Here is a 12,853-nt window from a genome sequence, read left to right as displayed (position 1 = left end):
TCAAGAACATGAAAATAAGTATTCATTCAAGAGATTTACTCACCTATATCCAAATAGAGATCCTCGGGGTTTTTGTTTTTTCTTTGTTCTTAAGAGCTCACCTAATATCTCCGTGACAACCCATTGATTAGCTCTCTTTGTTTCTGGAATTTTTAAGAGACTCGGCATTTTAATTTTGTTGTTAGTTCACCTTTAATTACATTAAACACTAATTTATTGGATTTAATATGTTATTTTTTGTATTAAAATGAGAGAAAAAAGTCAAAAATCTGGCAAAATAGATAAATGGGTTTCCTGATCATTGAGGCATGCCACATCAGCAGCCTCCAATGACCCCTTTATATATATATATATATACATACATATATATATATATATACATACATATATATATATATATACATATATATATATATATACATATATATATTAACCATTAATTGCATATATTAACCATTAATTGCATATATTACATTCAATATATTAACCATTAATTGCATGCTTGGAATGAAAAAAGAATCACGTTTCACAAAATAAACATTTAATTGCAATTTCATTATAATTAATGAAAGACAAAGATAGTATTATTTCAACATCCTATAATTGCATTCAATAAAATATTCATTAATTGCATTCATGGAAATTAATAGAAAATCACCGTTTTAGGAACTAAAGGTCTAATTACAATTCCATTATTATGGAGTATTTCAATATTCTAATCGAAAAAGATAAGAATATACCCCTGAATTTTATTAAATGGTACAAATATATCCCTCCATACTTTAGGTACAAAGACATATACCTCTGAACTTTGATAAATAGTACAGATATACCATCCGTCATACTTTAAGTACAAATATACCCTTGCTGTTGATGAAAAAGTACATATATACCCTTTTCACTGACCATCGAAAATGTGTCATAATCCTGTTCATTTTCCTTTTTTTAATTTAGTTTATCCCAACCCGCCCCAAAATAATTCTAATTTAACTCACAACTCGATCTAAATAATAACTCAAATCCGATTCGATCTAATAGAAAGAGAAAGAGAGAATGAATAAACGTGAATAGAGATGCGTCTTGAAGGTTCTATTAGACCGGACGGGTATGGGTTATTATTTGGATCGGATTGTGGATTAAATTAGAATTATTTTGGTATGGGTTGGGATAAATTAAATTAATAAAAGGGCAAATGAGCAAGATTATGACACGTATCCTGTCATTAGTGAGACGGGTATTTATATACTTTTTCATTAACGAGAAGGATATATTTGTACCTAAAGTATGACGGAGGGTATTTACACCATTTATCAAAGTTCAAGGGTATATATGTACCTTTTTATTAACGACAAGAGTATATTTGTACCTAAAGTATGAAAGAGGATATATCTGTACCATTTATCAAAGTTCAGCGGTATATTCGTACCTTTTTAGTATTCTAATTCATAATTTTTGGCCTTTTATTAACATTAGAAGGTATAATTTTCTTTTAGAATATAATAGCAATTTTATATATATGTATGTGTGAAAGACAAATGTGTCAAATAATATGAGACGGATCGGAGGGAGTATTTACCAATTAATCATCTATTTTTTTGACCTTTTTTTCCTTATTCCTCTTATCAAAATTAAAATGTCTAATATTAATCTAATTTTCATAAATTTTTTGGTCACAAATTCTTCATTATAAGTTTTAAATAACATTAAAATCTCCCCAATAATAACTTGAGTCTCTTGAATTTCAAATGTTTACTATAAAAAGAGAATGAAAGATTGTCAGTATGATAATATATATGCAAGATGAGGACATATTTTCTTACCATGAATTGGTCCATCTTCAAATCTAAATTGATGGAGTTAGACGTTAAAATTATCCTTCACTTTTTTTCCTGAATAAGCTAAATGCATAACACGATTTAAATTCTTAAAATTTCCTTTTTTTTTTTTTTTTATCTTTGAAGAAAAATGATGTTATACTATTTTAAATTATTAACCTTTTTGTGTACCCTTCACCCTCGATTAGTATTCAGATAGTGTTCACACAACTGCCCTTTCTATTTTCTCTTTTGATTGATTTTTTTCTTTTACAGAAGTTAAGCAGCAAATTAAATCCTCTAGCAAAGGAAGATAATATATTATGAAATTGGCGTTGGTATTGTATTCGTTTCTAATTAATATCAAGCATATCATTATTCATTAATGACCCCTTTTCAACATAAATATTATGCTATAATTCTTGCTTATTTATATTTTATGCCTTTTGATTGACAGGCTGGAGAAGACCTATAAACAAAAGTCTTCCTCAATAAATTAGGTATCTCTTAATCTTAGATATATTGTTTTTGTTGTTTTTTTATTCATCTTAATATCAATAACAACTTCATTATTATTGAAAAAAAGTGTACTTAATAAAGGCAGAAGGTGGGAGTTTTCTGTTTGCTGTCATTATAGTATTACTTAGTACATTTCTTTGATAGTAATGCAGCATTACTCCATCACCTTTAAATGCCATAATTTGACATATAATGATATTTCTCCCACATTTGCATGACTATTTTTCTTTCAGCCACCAACTTACATTTCTTTGTAACTCTTGCCTTCAGTCACATGGTTAGTAATGGTAGAATGTGGACATAAGTTTCTTATAACTCTTGTAACTTCTATCATTATTTCTTATAACTCTTGTAACAAACTTATAACTTTTGTAACTTCTATCATTATTTCTTATAACTCTTGTAACCTTTGTAACCTCTATTCTATTTATCTTCCCATTTATTTTTCATGTTCATTGCATGAAAGAGTTCTTCAACTATAAATAGAGGTGGGTCTTGCATGGTTTTGGTATGCTACAACATAATATATAGTTCACTAAATATAGAAAAAAAAAAGAGGTCATTAGTTGAAGGGAGATGTTTTTTTTGTGGAGCTTTGAACTCCACTTATCCAGAGTTGTTGAGTTCGTTCTTTGTGAGAAGGCTGTTGTATCCTGGAGGGGACAAGTCAAGAAAAGTACTGCTGGACCGGTGAAAATATTTGTTCTAGTAGGCTTGAATCTCCTTAAATAGAGCGAGATATCTGCGCCTCAGCCGAAGAAGAAGAAGACATTCGTTTTTTTCCTACACTTGTAATTTTTTGGTTATAATTTTATTGTAATTTCACCAATAATTTTAGGGAGATTCAATAGCAACAACTGAAAAACCCACGGATGTCAAGATGGGAGATCTCAACAAGCCATTCCGATTCAATGATACTCACTTCAAGAGGTAGAAGGGTAAATTGCTTTTCTACTTAAGTCTTCTTAACGTTTCTTATGTTTTAACTGAGAAGAACCCAAACAAAGTAGAAAACTCTTTCATGACTAACGATGAACTTATCTCTTTTCAAGAGAAAGTTAAAAAGTATGATAGTGACTCGTACAAGTGTTGGTATTTTCTTCTTAATTATCTATCTGATAATTTTTATGGTTATTATGATAGAACTTACTCTAGTGTAAAAAAAATTTGAAAAACCTTGCAGAGTAAGTATGACACTATGGAGGCGGGAGCGAAAAATATGCGGCTAGAAGATTTTTTCATTTCCAAATGGTAGACAACAAATCAATGGTAGATCAAGATCAAGACTTCATAATGATTATTGGTGAGCTCAGGTCCGAGGAAGTCAAAATTGGAGATAACCTTGTTGTTTGTGGCATAATTGATAAACTTCCACCTTTGTGGAAGGAATTTCAAAAAACTATGCGCCATAAGCAAAAGAAAACTTCTCTTGAGACTTTGATAACGAGAATCCGCATGGAAGAAGAGGCAAGATACCAAGATGCACTTTTGCAAAAAGAAGAGAACAACATTGGACCGAAGATAAATTTAACACCTTCAAATAATGCTACCCTTGAAACTAGCAAAAATACTACTTTGAAGCCTAAGAAGAAAAAATTTAAGAAAAATGATGGTAGATATCCCAAGGACAATAATAGTGGAAACAACCAATAAGAAAAATCAATAATATGTACAAGAGAAATGACCGTGCTTTGTCTGTGGCAAGAGTGGACATATTGCTCAATTTTGCAGATTTCAGAAATGTGGGCCTAATCCTCAGGCAAACATTACCGAAGAACTATTTGTGGCAGTGATAAAAGACATTAATATGATGGAGAATGTTGATGGATGGTGGGCTGACTCTTATGCAAACCATCATTTCTGTTATGACAAAGACTAGTTTAAAAAATATGAAAATATTGAGGAGCCCAAAATCATCATGTTTGGAGATTCGCATACCACTCAAGTGCTTGGAACAGGAGATGTCGAATTGAGTTTTACTTCTAGAAGGGTATTAATGTTAAAAAATGTACTTTATACTCCTTCCATGAGAAAAAAGTTTAATATCTAGTTTTCTTCTTAATAAACCAGGCTTCAAACAGATTATTGAATCTGATCAGTAAGTAATTGTTAAAAATAATATTTTTTATGGGATAGAGGTATGCATGTGATGGTATGTTCAAATTGAATGTTCAAATGAATAAAACATCTACTTCTGTTTATATGCTTTCTTCTACTAATATTTGGCATGCTCGTTTGTGTCATATAAATGATCGTTATGTGGGAATCATGAGTAGTTTAAGATTAATTCTAGTGATAAAAAAGAAATTTGAAAAATGTGAGGCTTGAAGTAAAGCTAAAATCACAAAAAGGCCTCATTTTCAAGATGAAATAAAAACTGATTTATTAGAATTAGTTCATACTGATATTTATGAATTTGTAGGAATTTTTACTCGTGGAAGAAATAGATATTTTATCACTTTCATTGATGGTTTTTCTAAGTTTACATTTGTTTACTTAATGAAAAATAAGAGTGATGCATTTGAGAATTTTAAAATTTTTCTCCATGAAGTTGAAAATCAGTTTAATAGAAAAATAAAAAGAATAAGAAGTGATATATGCCGTGAATATGAGTCACATAAGTTCAATTCTTTTGTTAGATCATTGGGTATAATTTATGAAACTACTCCTTATTCTCCTGCATCTAACGGTGTAGGAGAAAGGAAGAATAGAACTTTGGTTGAGTTAACTAATGCCACGTTAATTGAGTCTTGTGCATCTTTAAGTTTTTGGGGTGTAGCTCTTTTGACTACATGTTATGTGTTGAATCGTATGCCTCTGTAAGACCCCGTAAACTTTCAAGCCTAACTCAATCCTATATAGCATAAAAAGAGGCCCCAGACATAGAAAATATTAAGCTAAGTATTGACACTTAGTCTTATTTTGGCCTCGATATTTATATGAACTTATTTTCGACTCTTAGGACCTTAGAATGATGATCCTTAGGTTGATTAAGGATCAGGAATGTCAGTAGGAGTAGGTTTTCTCAGACGAGTTTTAGATTTTTCAAACATCATTTAAGGCACGTTTAGAAGCCCAAGACAGTGGATCTATGCGATCTAGACGCATCGAGTCACCTATAGCGTCAATAGATATTTTTCTCAGCTCCCAGTACAAATTCATGTAAGCCAAAGTGATCTCAACGCGTTGCGTTGGCCATCGTGTTGACCCCATCGACGCGGCGCGTCGGTCTACACGTCGCTGGGTGCAAATTTACTGTAGTTAAAATCTACATCCAAAGGGGTAAATGAGTTAATTTCCCCATTCTTACTTCGCCCAAAATACACAATTTTAGCCACAAATAGCAAAGATGCCTCATTATTAATCTTTTTCATCTCTAATAACAAAACTCTAGCTCTAAGAATCAAGAACAAATTCCATAACTCCTACTCCAAATAATCTTATAATCCAAAGTTTCGGGTTTAAGAACTTCAAGAGGAAGCTTCAAAAACACCATTAGAGAGTCAAGAATCAAACTTTTACATTCAAATTCATCAACAAGGTATGTGGGGTTTATGAACAAGGATCTTCTTTCATCCTTGTGCCCAAAACTAGCTTTTAACTACAAATTTACATAATTTTTTTATGAAATTACATGAGATTTGAATTAGGGTTCATACCCATTTTTGTTAGTTGCAAGATCATGAGGTTTTGAGAGATTTTGAAGTTGAATTGCATGTCTACTTTCATATTTTCATGCCCATTATAGTAAGTTTTAAATTTTGAGTTGAATTATCATTAATTACATTATCAAGCATGAAATCTATGATGTTTTGACATGAACTTGATGCATGGGTTATTAAACCCAAGTTTGTATGTTGATATTTCAAGAAAGATGATGTTTAAAGTATTCTATGATCCAATTATTTTTACAGATTTTCTATAAAGCTTTGATCTTTTGATCCCCAGATAAGATTTGGAATCCACTTTACAGACTTATTACAGATTAACAAAAATCAAATTAGCTTTACTTACAGATTTAAATTAGATAAATGTATAATTGATTTCATAATAAACCCTTATGCTAGATTTTAAAAGTGGATTTCCAACAGAATGAGCATACAAATTAAAGAGAGTAGTATTTAGCACCGAGCGAGGAGTGTGGGATTAGCATGCCCTAACTTGCATAGAACTATGTAGCCAACGTAGGTACAAATTTAGATTATTCTAATTTCTATATGGATGACAGATACAAATGTGATCACTTAGATTAGGTTATACTCCTTAACAAAAGTATGACAACTCTCCCCATCATGAGATTTTTTCCATAGGGGAACAAGACATTGAACTCCATGCTAGCTTTTAAAAGTGGATTTCCAATAGAATGATCATACAGATTAAAGAGAGTAGTATTTAGCACCGAGTGAGGAGTGTGGGATTAGCATGCCCTAACTTGCACAGAACTATGTAGCCAACGTAGGTACAAATTCAGATTATTCTAATTTTTCTATGGATGACAGATACATATGTGATCACTTAGATTAGGTTATACTCCTTAACAAGAGTATGACAACTCTCCCCATTGTGAGGTTTTCCCCATATGGGAACAAGACATTGAACTCCATGTTAGCTCACATAGTTTATGTCGGTTAGAAGAAACTCCTTAAAAGAAAAAGACTATAGAAAAGAATAACAGAAAAGTTTTTAGAAAACTAAGTGTAAAGGCTTACAACTTTATTCAGATTATACTTTACAGAATGACATTGGTTATAAATAGATACAAAAATGAGTCCTTTTTACACTTAGATAGCATGATTTACAGACAAAACACTAGTACATCTTTTTGAACTAAATGTTATGGCTCACTAGATTTATTCAATATGTTTTACTACTCATGATTACAAATTTTAGTTTCTCAGTTACTCATGCTTATGTGAGTCATTTACATTTTGCATGCATTATTTTATAAATTTTGATGATGATGAGATGATGTTTTACTTATTCATTCACCCTTATATACTCAGTACATCCTCAAAGTACTGATCCATATATATGTCTATTTGCTATATTGTCTCATAATATAGTTTCAGGTTCTCAGTTTCCGCAGCGTGAGTGATTTTAAGAATCTTCATCTACATTCGATAGTTGGTGAGTCCTCATTATCCGGGGACTTAGTCATTCAGTTTATTTTCAGCTCATTAGTCTAGATATTTCAGTATTCTTTTTAGACAGTTCGAGTCAGCTGAGGGTTTGTCCCAGTGATTCTCTAGTTATTAGTAGTAGAGGCTTGTCAGACTGCTAGACTTGATTTACACTTATAGTATTTGGTTTTCAGAGATTATATTCAGAGTATTTTTAGTTATTTCAGATGAATTTCTATATTTAGTATGACATTTATGTCTATATTTCCATTATTATGAGATTCATACTTAGCAGAAGGTAGCAGAGTTAACTTAAGGCTACTCATAGTTTTGAGCACCGTGTGACATCTCGGGACAAGGTTTTGGGGTGTTATAAACTTAGTATCAGATTCTAAGGTTTATAAGAGTCCTCTGGAGTTAGACAAGCTATGTTATATAGAGTCTTGATCATGGGTGTGAAGCGCGCTACATTCAAGAGCTAGAGGCTACAGGACGTTATTAGGAAAATATCTTTTTCTTTCATGATATATCATGCTTATGGTATCTCTATCTATTTTTAACTCGTGCTCTCTCATGATAGCTGTTGAAAATGCCTTCTAGTCAAGCTAACACCCTCATAAATGATAATCAACCACCCCAGCCTGCTGACCCCTTGAACAAGAATGTATCCCATGCTGAATTTTGGGCTGTCTTTCAGACGTTAGCTCAAGATGTGACTGCTAATGTTCAAGCCAATAATCAGGCTATAGTTCATGTTAGAAAGAGGGTGATTTAGCTGCATCCTGACTTTATGATTTTATGAGAATAAATTCACCTGAATTCTTTGGGTCAAAGGTCGGTGAGGACCCATAGTTATATCTTGATGAGGTGAAAAATATCACCCAAGTTATGCGCATTGCTAAAGAAGAGAGTGTGGAATTAGATTTTTATAGGCTGAAGGATGTTGCTTATGATTGGGTGATTATGTAGAAGAAAGGTAGGGGTGATAATGCATCTCCCATGAGTTGGTAGGTGTTGTAGGTTGCTTTCTAGACATGTTCTTTCTGCATGAGTTGTGAGAAGCCAAGATTGAGGAGTTCATAAAGCTGAGACAAGGCTTAATAATAGTGAAGGAGTACTACCTTAAGTTCAACCAGTTATCTAAGTATGCTCTTGAGTTGATGGATGACACTAGATCTAGTATAAGTAAGTTTATTGCTGGAGTATCTGGAATGGTAGTCAAGTAGTGTAGGACTGCTATACTTATTGGAGACATGGATCTTTCCAGATTGATAAATTATGCCTAACAGATTGAGGAAAAAAAGTTGAAAGGAAGAAATAGAAGCAATAAGAAGGCTAAAATTGGGCAGTTTGAGTATGGCTAGATAAGGTCTGCCGGGGGAATCGTTCAAAGTTTCAAAATAGTTCATCTATGCCAACACTATCTTCAGCTAGTGCTCTCGCTCCCAGAGCTAGGCAGGAGTAGTGGGATAAGTCTTTTATGTCCAGATCTTAGAATAATGTGAATGGAAGACCCAATTATCCTCTGTGTGCTAAGTGTTGTAAGAATTATCCTGGTGAGTTTTTGATGGGAAAGAAAGGTTGTTATGATTGTGGTAAGTTAGGTCATGAAATTAGAGAGTGTCCGTATGCTAAGCAGGGGAGCAGGGATATTCGTCCCCAGACTCAGGCTATTAGTGCACCAGCTCCCATAGCTGACTGGAGCAGGGATGTTCGTCCCCAGACTCAGGCTATTAGTGCACCAGCTCTCATAGCTCACCCAATCCCTCATCAGGGCGCATCATTTAGTACCGATGACGGTCAGTGCGAGAATCAATTCTATGCTTTACCATTCCAACAGAAGCATGAAAGCTCCCTAGATGTTGTTACTGGTATGCTTCATGTCTTTCATCTTGATGTTTATATGTTGTTAGACCCCGGGTTAAATTTCTCTTATGTGACCCCGTTAGTCCCAGTGAATTTTGAAATAGGTCCTAAGAAGATTCCTGAACCCTTCTTGGTTTCTACCCCAGTGGGTGAGTCAGTTGTTTCCAAACAAGTCTATAGAAAGTGTCCTATCACCGTCCTTCATAAAATTATGTTGGCAGACTTAATAGAGTTAGATATGGTTTACTTTGACCTTATTCTTAGTATGGATTGGCTTTATTCTTGTTATGCATCTATAGATTGTCACACCCTAGTGGTGAAGTTTCAGTTTCTAGATGAGCCGGTCTTTGAGTGGGAAGGTAATTCAGTGTCTCCCAAAAGTTATTTCATATCCTATCTTAAAGCTAAAAGGTTGATTTCCAAAGGATGTATCTATCATCTAGTTTTAGTCAAAGGCACTAAGTCTGAGACTCCAACAGTTCAGTCAGTCTGAGTAGTCAATGAGCTTCCTGAAGTCTTTCCCGAAGATTTTCTAGGGGTACCTCCCAATAGGTAAATAGAATTTGGTATTGACCTTCTCCCAGATACTCAACCTATCTCTATTCATCCTTATCGTATGGCTCCAGTTGAGTTTAAGGATTTAAAAAAGCAGCTCAAAAATCTTTTAGATAAAGGTTTCATAAGGCCTAGTGTTTCTCCATGGGGCACTCTCGTCCTATTCATACGAAAGGAAAATGATTCTTTGTGAATATACATTGACTATCGTCAGCTAAATAAAGTCATAGTCAAAAACAAATATCTTCTTCCCCAAATTGATGATCTATTTGACCAACTCCAAGGTGCAAGTTACTTCTCAAAGATAGACCTTAGATCCGGCTATTATTATCTTAGAGTAAGGAAATGCGATATTCCACAGACAACTTTCAGAACCAGTTATGGGTATTTCGAGTTTTTAGTCATGTCTTTCGGGCTAACAAATACCCCAACAGCTTTCATGGACTTGATGAACAGAGTGTTCAAATAATATTTGGACATGTTTGTTATGGTCTTAATAGATGATATCCTTGTCTATTCCCGTAGTGAGGATGATCATGTGAACCATTTTAAAATTGTGTTGCAAACTCTTACAGACCATCGATTGTTCGCCAAATTTAGCAATGCGAATTTTGGCTAAGGTCTGTAGGTTTCCTCGGTCTTATTGTTCCAGTGAGGGCATTAGAGTTGATCCCCAAAACACAGAAGCATTAAGAAATTAGCCTATACCTATTTCTCCATCAAATATTAGAAGTTTCTTGGGTTTAGTTGGCTACTACAGGCATTTCATTGAGGGTTTTTCATCCATTATATCCCCTATTTCTAGATTGACTCAGAAGAAAGTTAGGTTCCAATGGTCAAATTCATGTGAGAAGAGTTTTCAAGAGTTGAAGACTCGACTCACTTCAGCTCCAGTTTAGCACTACCTGATGGTACATATGGGTTCGTCATGTATTGTGATGATTCTAGAGTCGGTCTAGGTTGTGTTCTAATGCAGAGAGGCAAAGTTATAGCTTATGCCTCCAGACAGCTTAAACCTCACAAAAAGAATTACCCTACCCATGACCTTGAGTTAGCTATTTTTGTTTTTGCTTTAAAAATCTGGAGGCACTATCTTTATAAGGTGCATATTGATGTGTTTACAGATCATAAAAGCTTGCAGCATGTGTTTACTCAGAGGGAGTTGAATCTTTGTCAGAGAAGGTGGTTAGAATTATTGAAGAATTATGATATGAGTGTGTTGTATCATCCGAGCAAAGCCAATGTAGTGGCAGACGCCCTTAGTAGATTGTCTATGGGCAGTGTTGCTCATGTGGAAAACAATAAGAAAGAGTTAGTTTAGGAAGTTCATCGGTTAGCGTGATTGGGTATTAGATTGGTTGATTTAGCTGAAAGAAATGTTTGGGTTCAGAGTAGTTCTGAATCTTCCCTAGTTTTTGATGTGAAAGAGAAGCAAGATAAGGATCCTAGTTTGGTCAAACTGAAGAAGTCAGTTAAAGACCAAAATATAGAGGTTTTCTCCCAAGGGGAAGATGGTTTATTGAGATACCAGAGTAGATTGTGTGTGTCGTGTGTTAATGATTTGAGGCAGCGAATTATGGCAAAAACGCATGGTGTGCATTATTCCATTCATCCAGGATCCACCAAGTTGTACCGTAACTTGCGGAAAATCTATTGGTGGAGTGGTATGAAGAGAGATATAGCGGAATTTATAGCCAAGTATGTAATTTATCAACAGGTTAAGGTAGAGTACCAAAGACCTAGTGGTACACTATAGGAGTTTGGTATTCCCATATGGAAGTGGGAAGAGGTGAATATAGACTTTGTGACTGGACTACCCCATTCACATCGTCAACATGATTCGATTTTGGTTATTATAGACAGATTGACTAAGTGTATTTCTTACCAGTTCACATATCTTACACAGCTGAAGATTATGCTAAGTAGTATATAAGAGAGTTAGTCATATTGTGTGGAGTTCCCTTATCTATCATCTCAGATAGGGTTACTTAGTTGACCTCTTAGTTTTGGAAAGACTTTCAGAAGGGTCTTAGTACCCAATTTCATCTTAGTTCAGCTTTTCATCCATAGACAGATGGTCAGGCAGAAAGGACCATTCAGACTCTAGAGGATATGTTAAGGGTATAGGTTCTTGACTTTAAAGGTAGTTGGGATGAGCATTTTCCATTAATTTAGTTCACCTATAATAGCAGTTATCATGCTAGTATTCAGATGGCTCCGTTTGAAGATCTTTATTGCCGGAGATGTAGATCGCCAGTTGGTTGGTTCAAAGTGGGTGAGGCTACTTTGATTGGGCCAGACATGGTGTTTGAAGCCATGGAGAAAGTTTAGTTGATTCGAGAGAGATTGAAAGCATCCCAGAGTCGTTAAAAATCTTTTGTAGGCATACGAAGAAGAGATCTGAAGTTCGCTGTAGATGATCTTGTGTATTTAAAAGTTTTACCCATGAAGGGGGTGGACTGATTTGGCAAAACGGGGAAACTTAGTCCCCGATATGTAGGAACCTTTTGGATTTTGAGTCATGTTGGGAAGGTAGCATATGAGCTTGAGCTATCCGCAGATTTATCCTTAGTTTATCCAGTGTTCTATGTGTCCTTGTTGAAGAAATGCATGGACGATTCAGCTGTTATAGTCCTTCTAGAAAGTACAGATATTTAGAATAGCCTTTCTTACGAAGACCTTCCACTAAAGATTCTTGATCATCAGATCCGTAGACTAAGGAACAAAGAAGTTTCCTTGGTCAAAGTTCTGCGGCAAAATCAGTCTCTTGAGGGTGCTACTTGGGAAGCATAAGCAGACATGCATACCAAGTATCCTCATCTTTTCTCCATGAATTTAGATTCAGCCAAAGGTAATAGTCTTCCTTCATTCAGTTCTTCTCCAGTCTCAGTTTTAGCCATACGGTTATCTTATGTCAATTCATGCACACACAGATTAGTTTAGTAGCTCATCATGTTTTAGATTCAGGTGTCCAATTCT

The sequence above is a fragment of the Capsicum annuum genome, chromosome 2, assembly GCF_002878395.1.
Source record: "Capsicum annuum cultivar UCD-10X-F1 chromosome 2, UCD10Xv1.1, whole genome shotgun sequence".
In the NCBI taxonomy this organism is placed as follows: domain Eukaryota; kingdom Viridiplantae; phylum Streptophyta; class Magnoliopsida; order Solanales; family Solanaceae; genus Capsicum; species Capsicum annuum.
The sequence above is the reverse complement of the archived record's forward strand: the minus strand, read 5'-3'. Positions refer to the sequence as shown.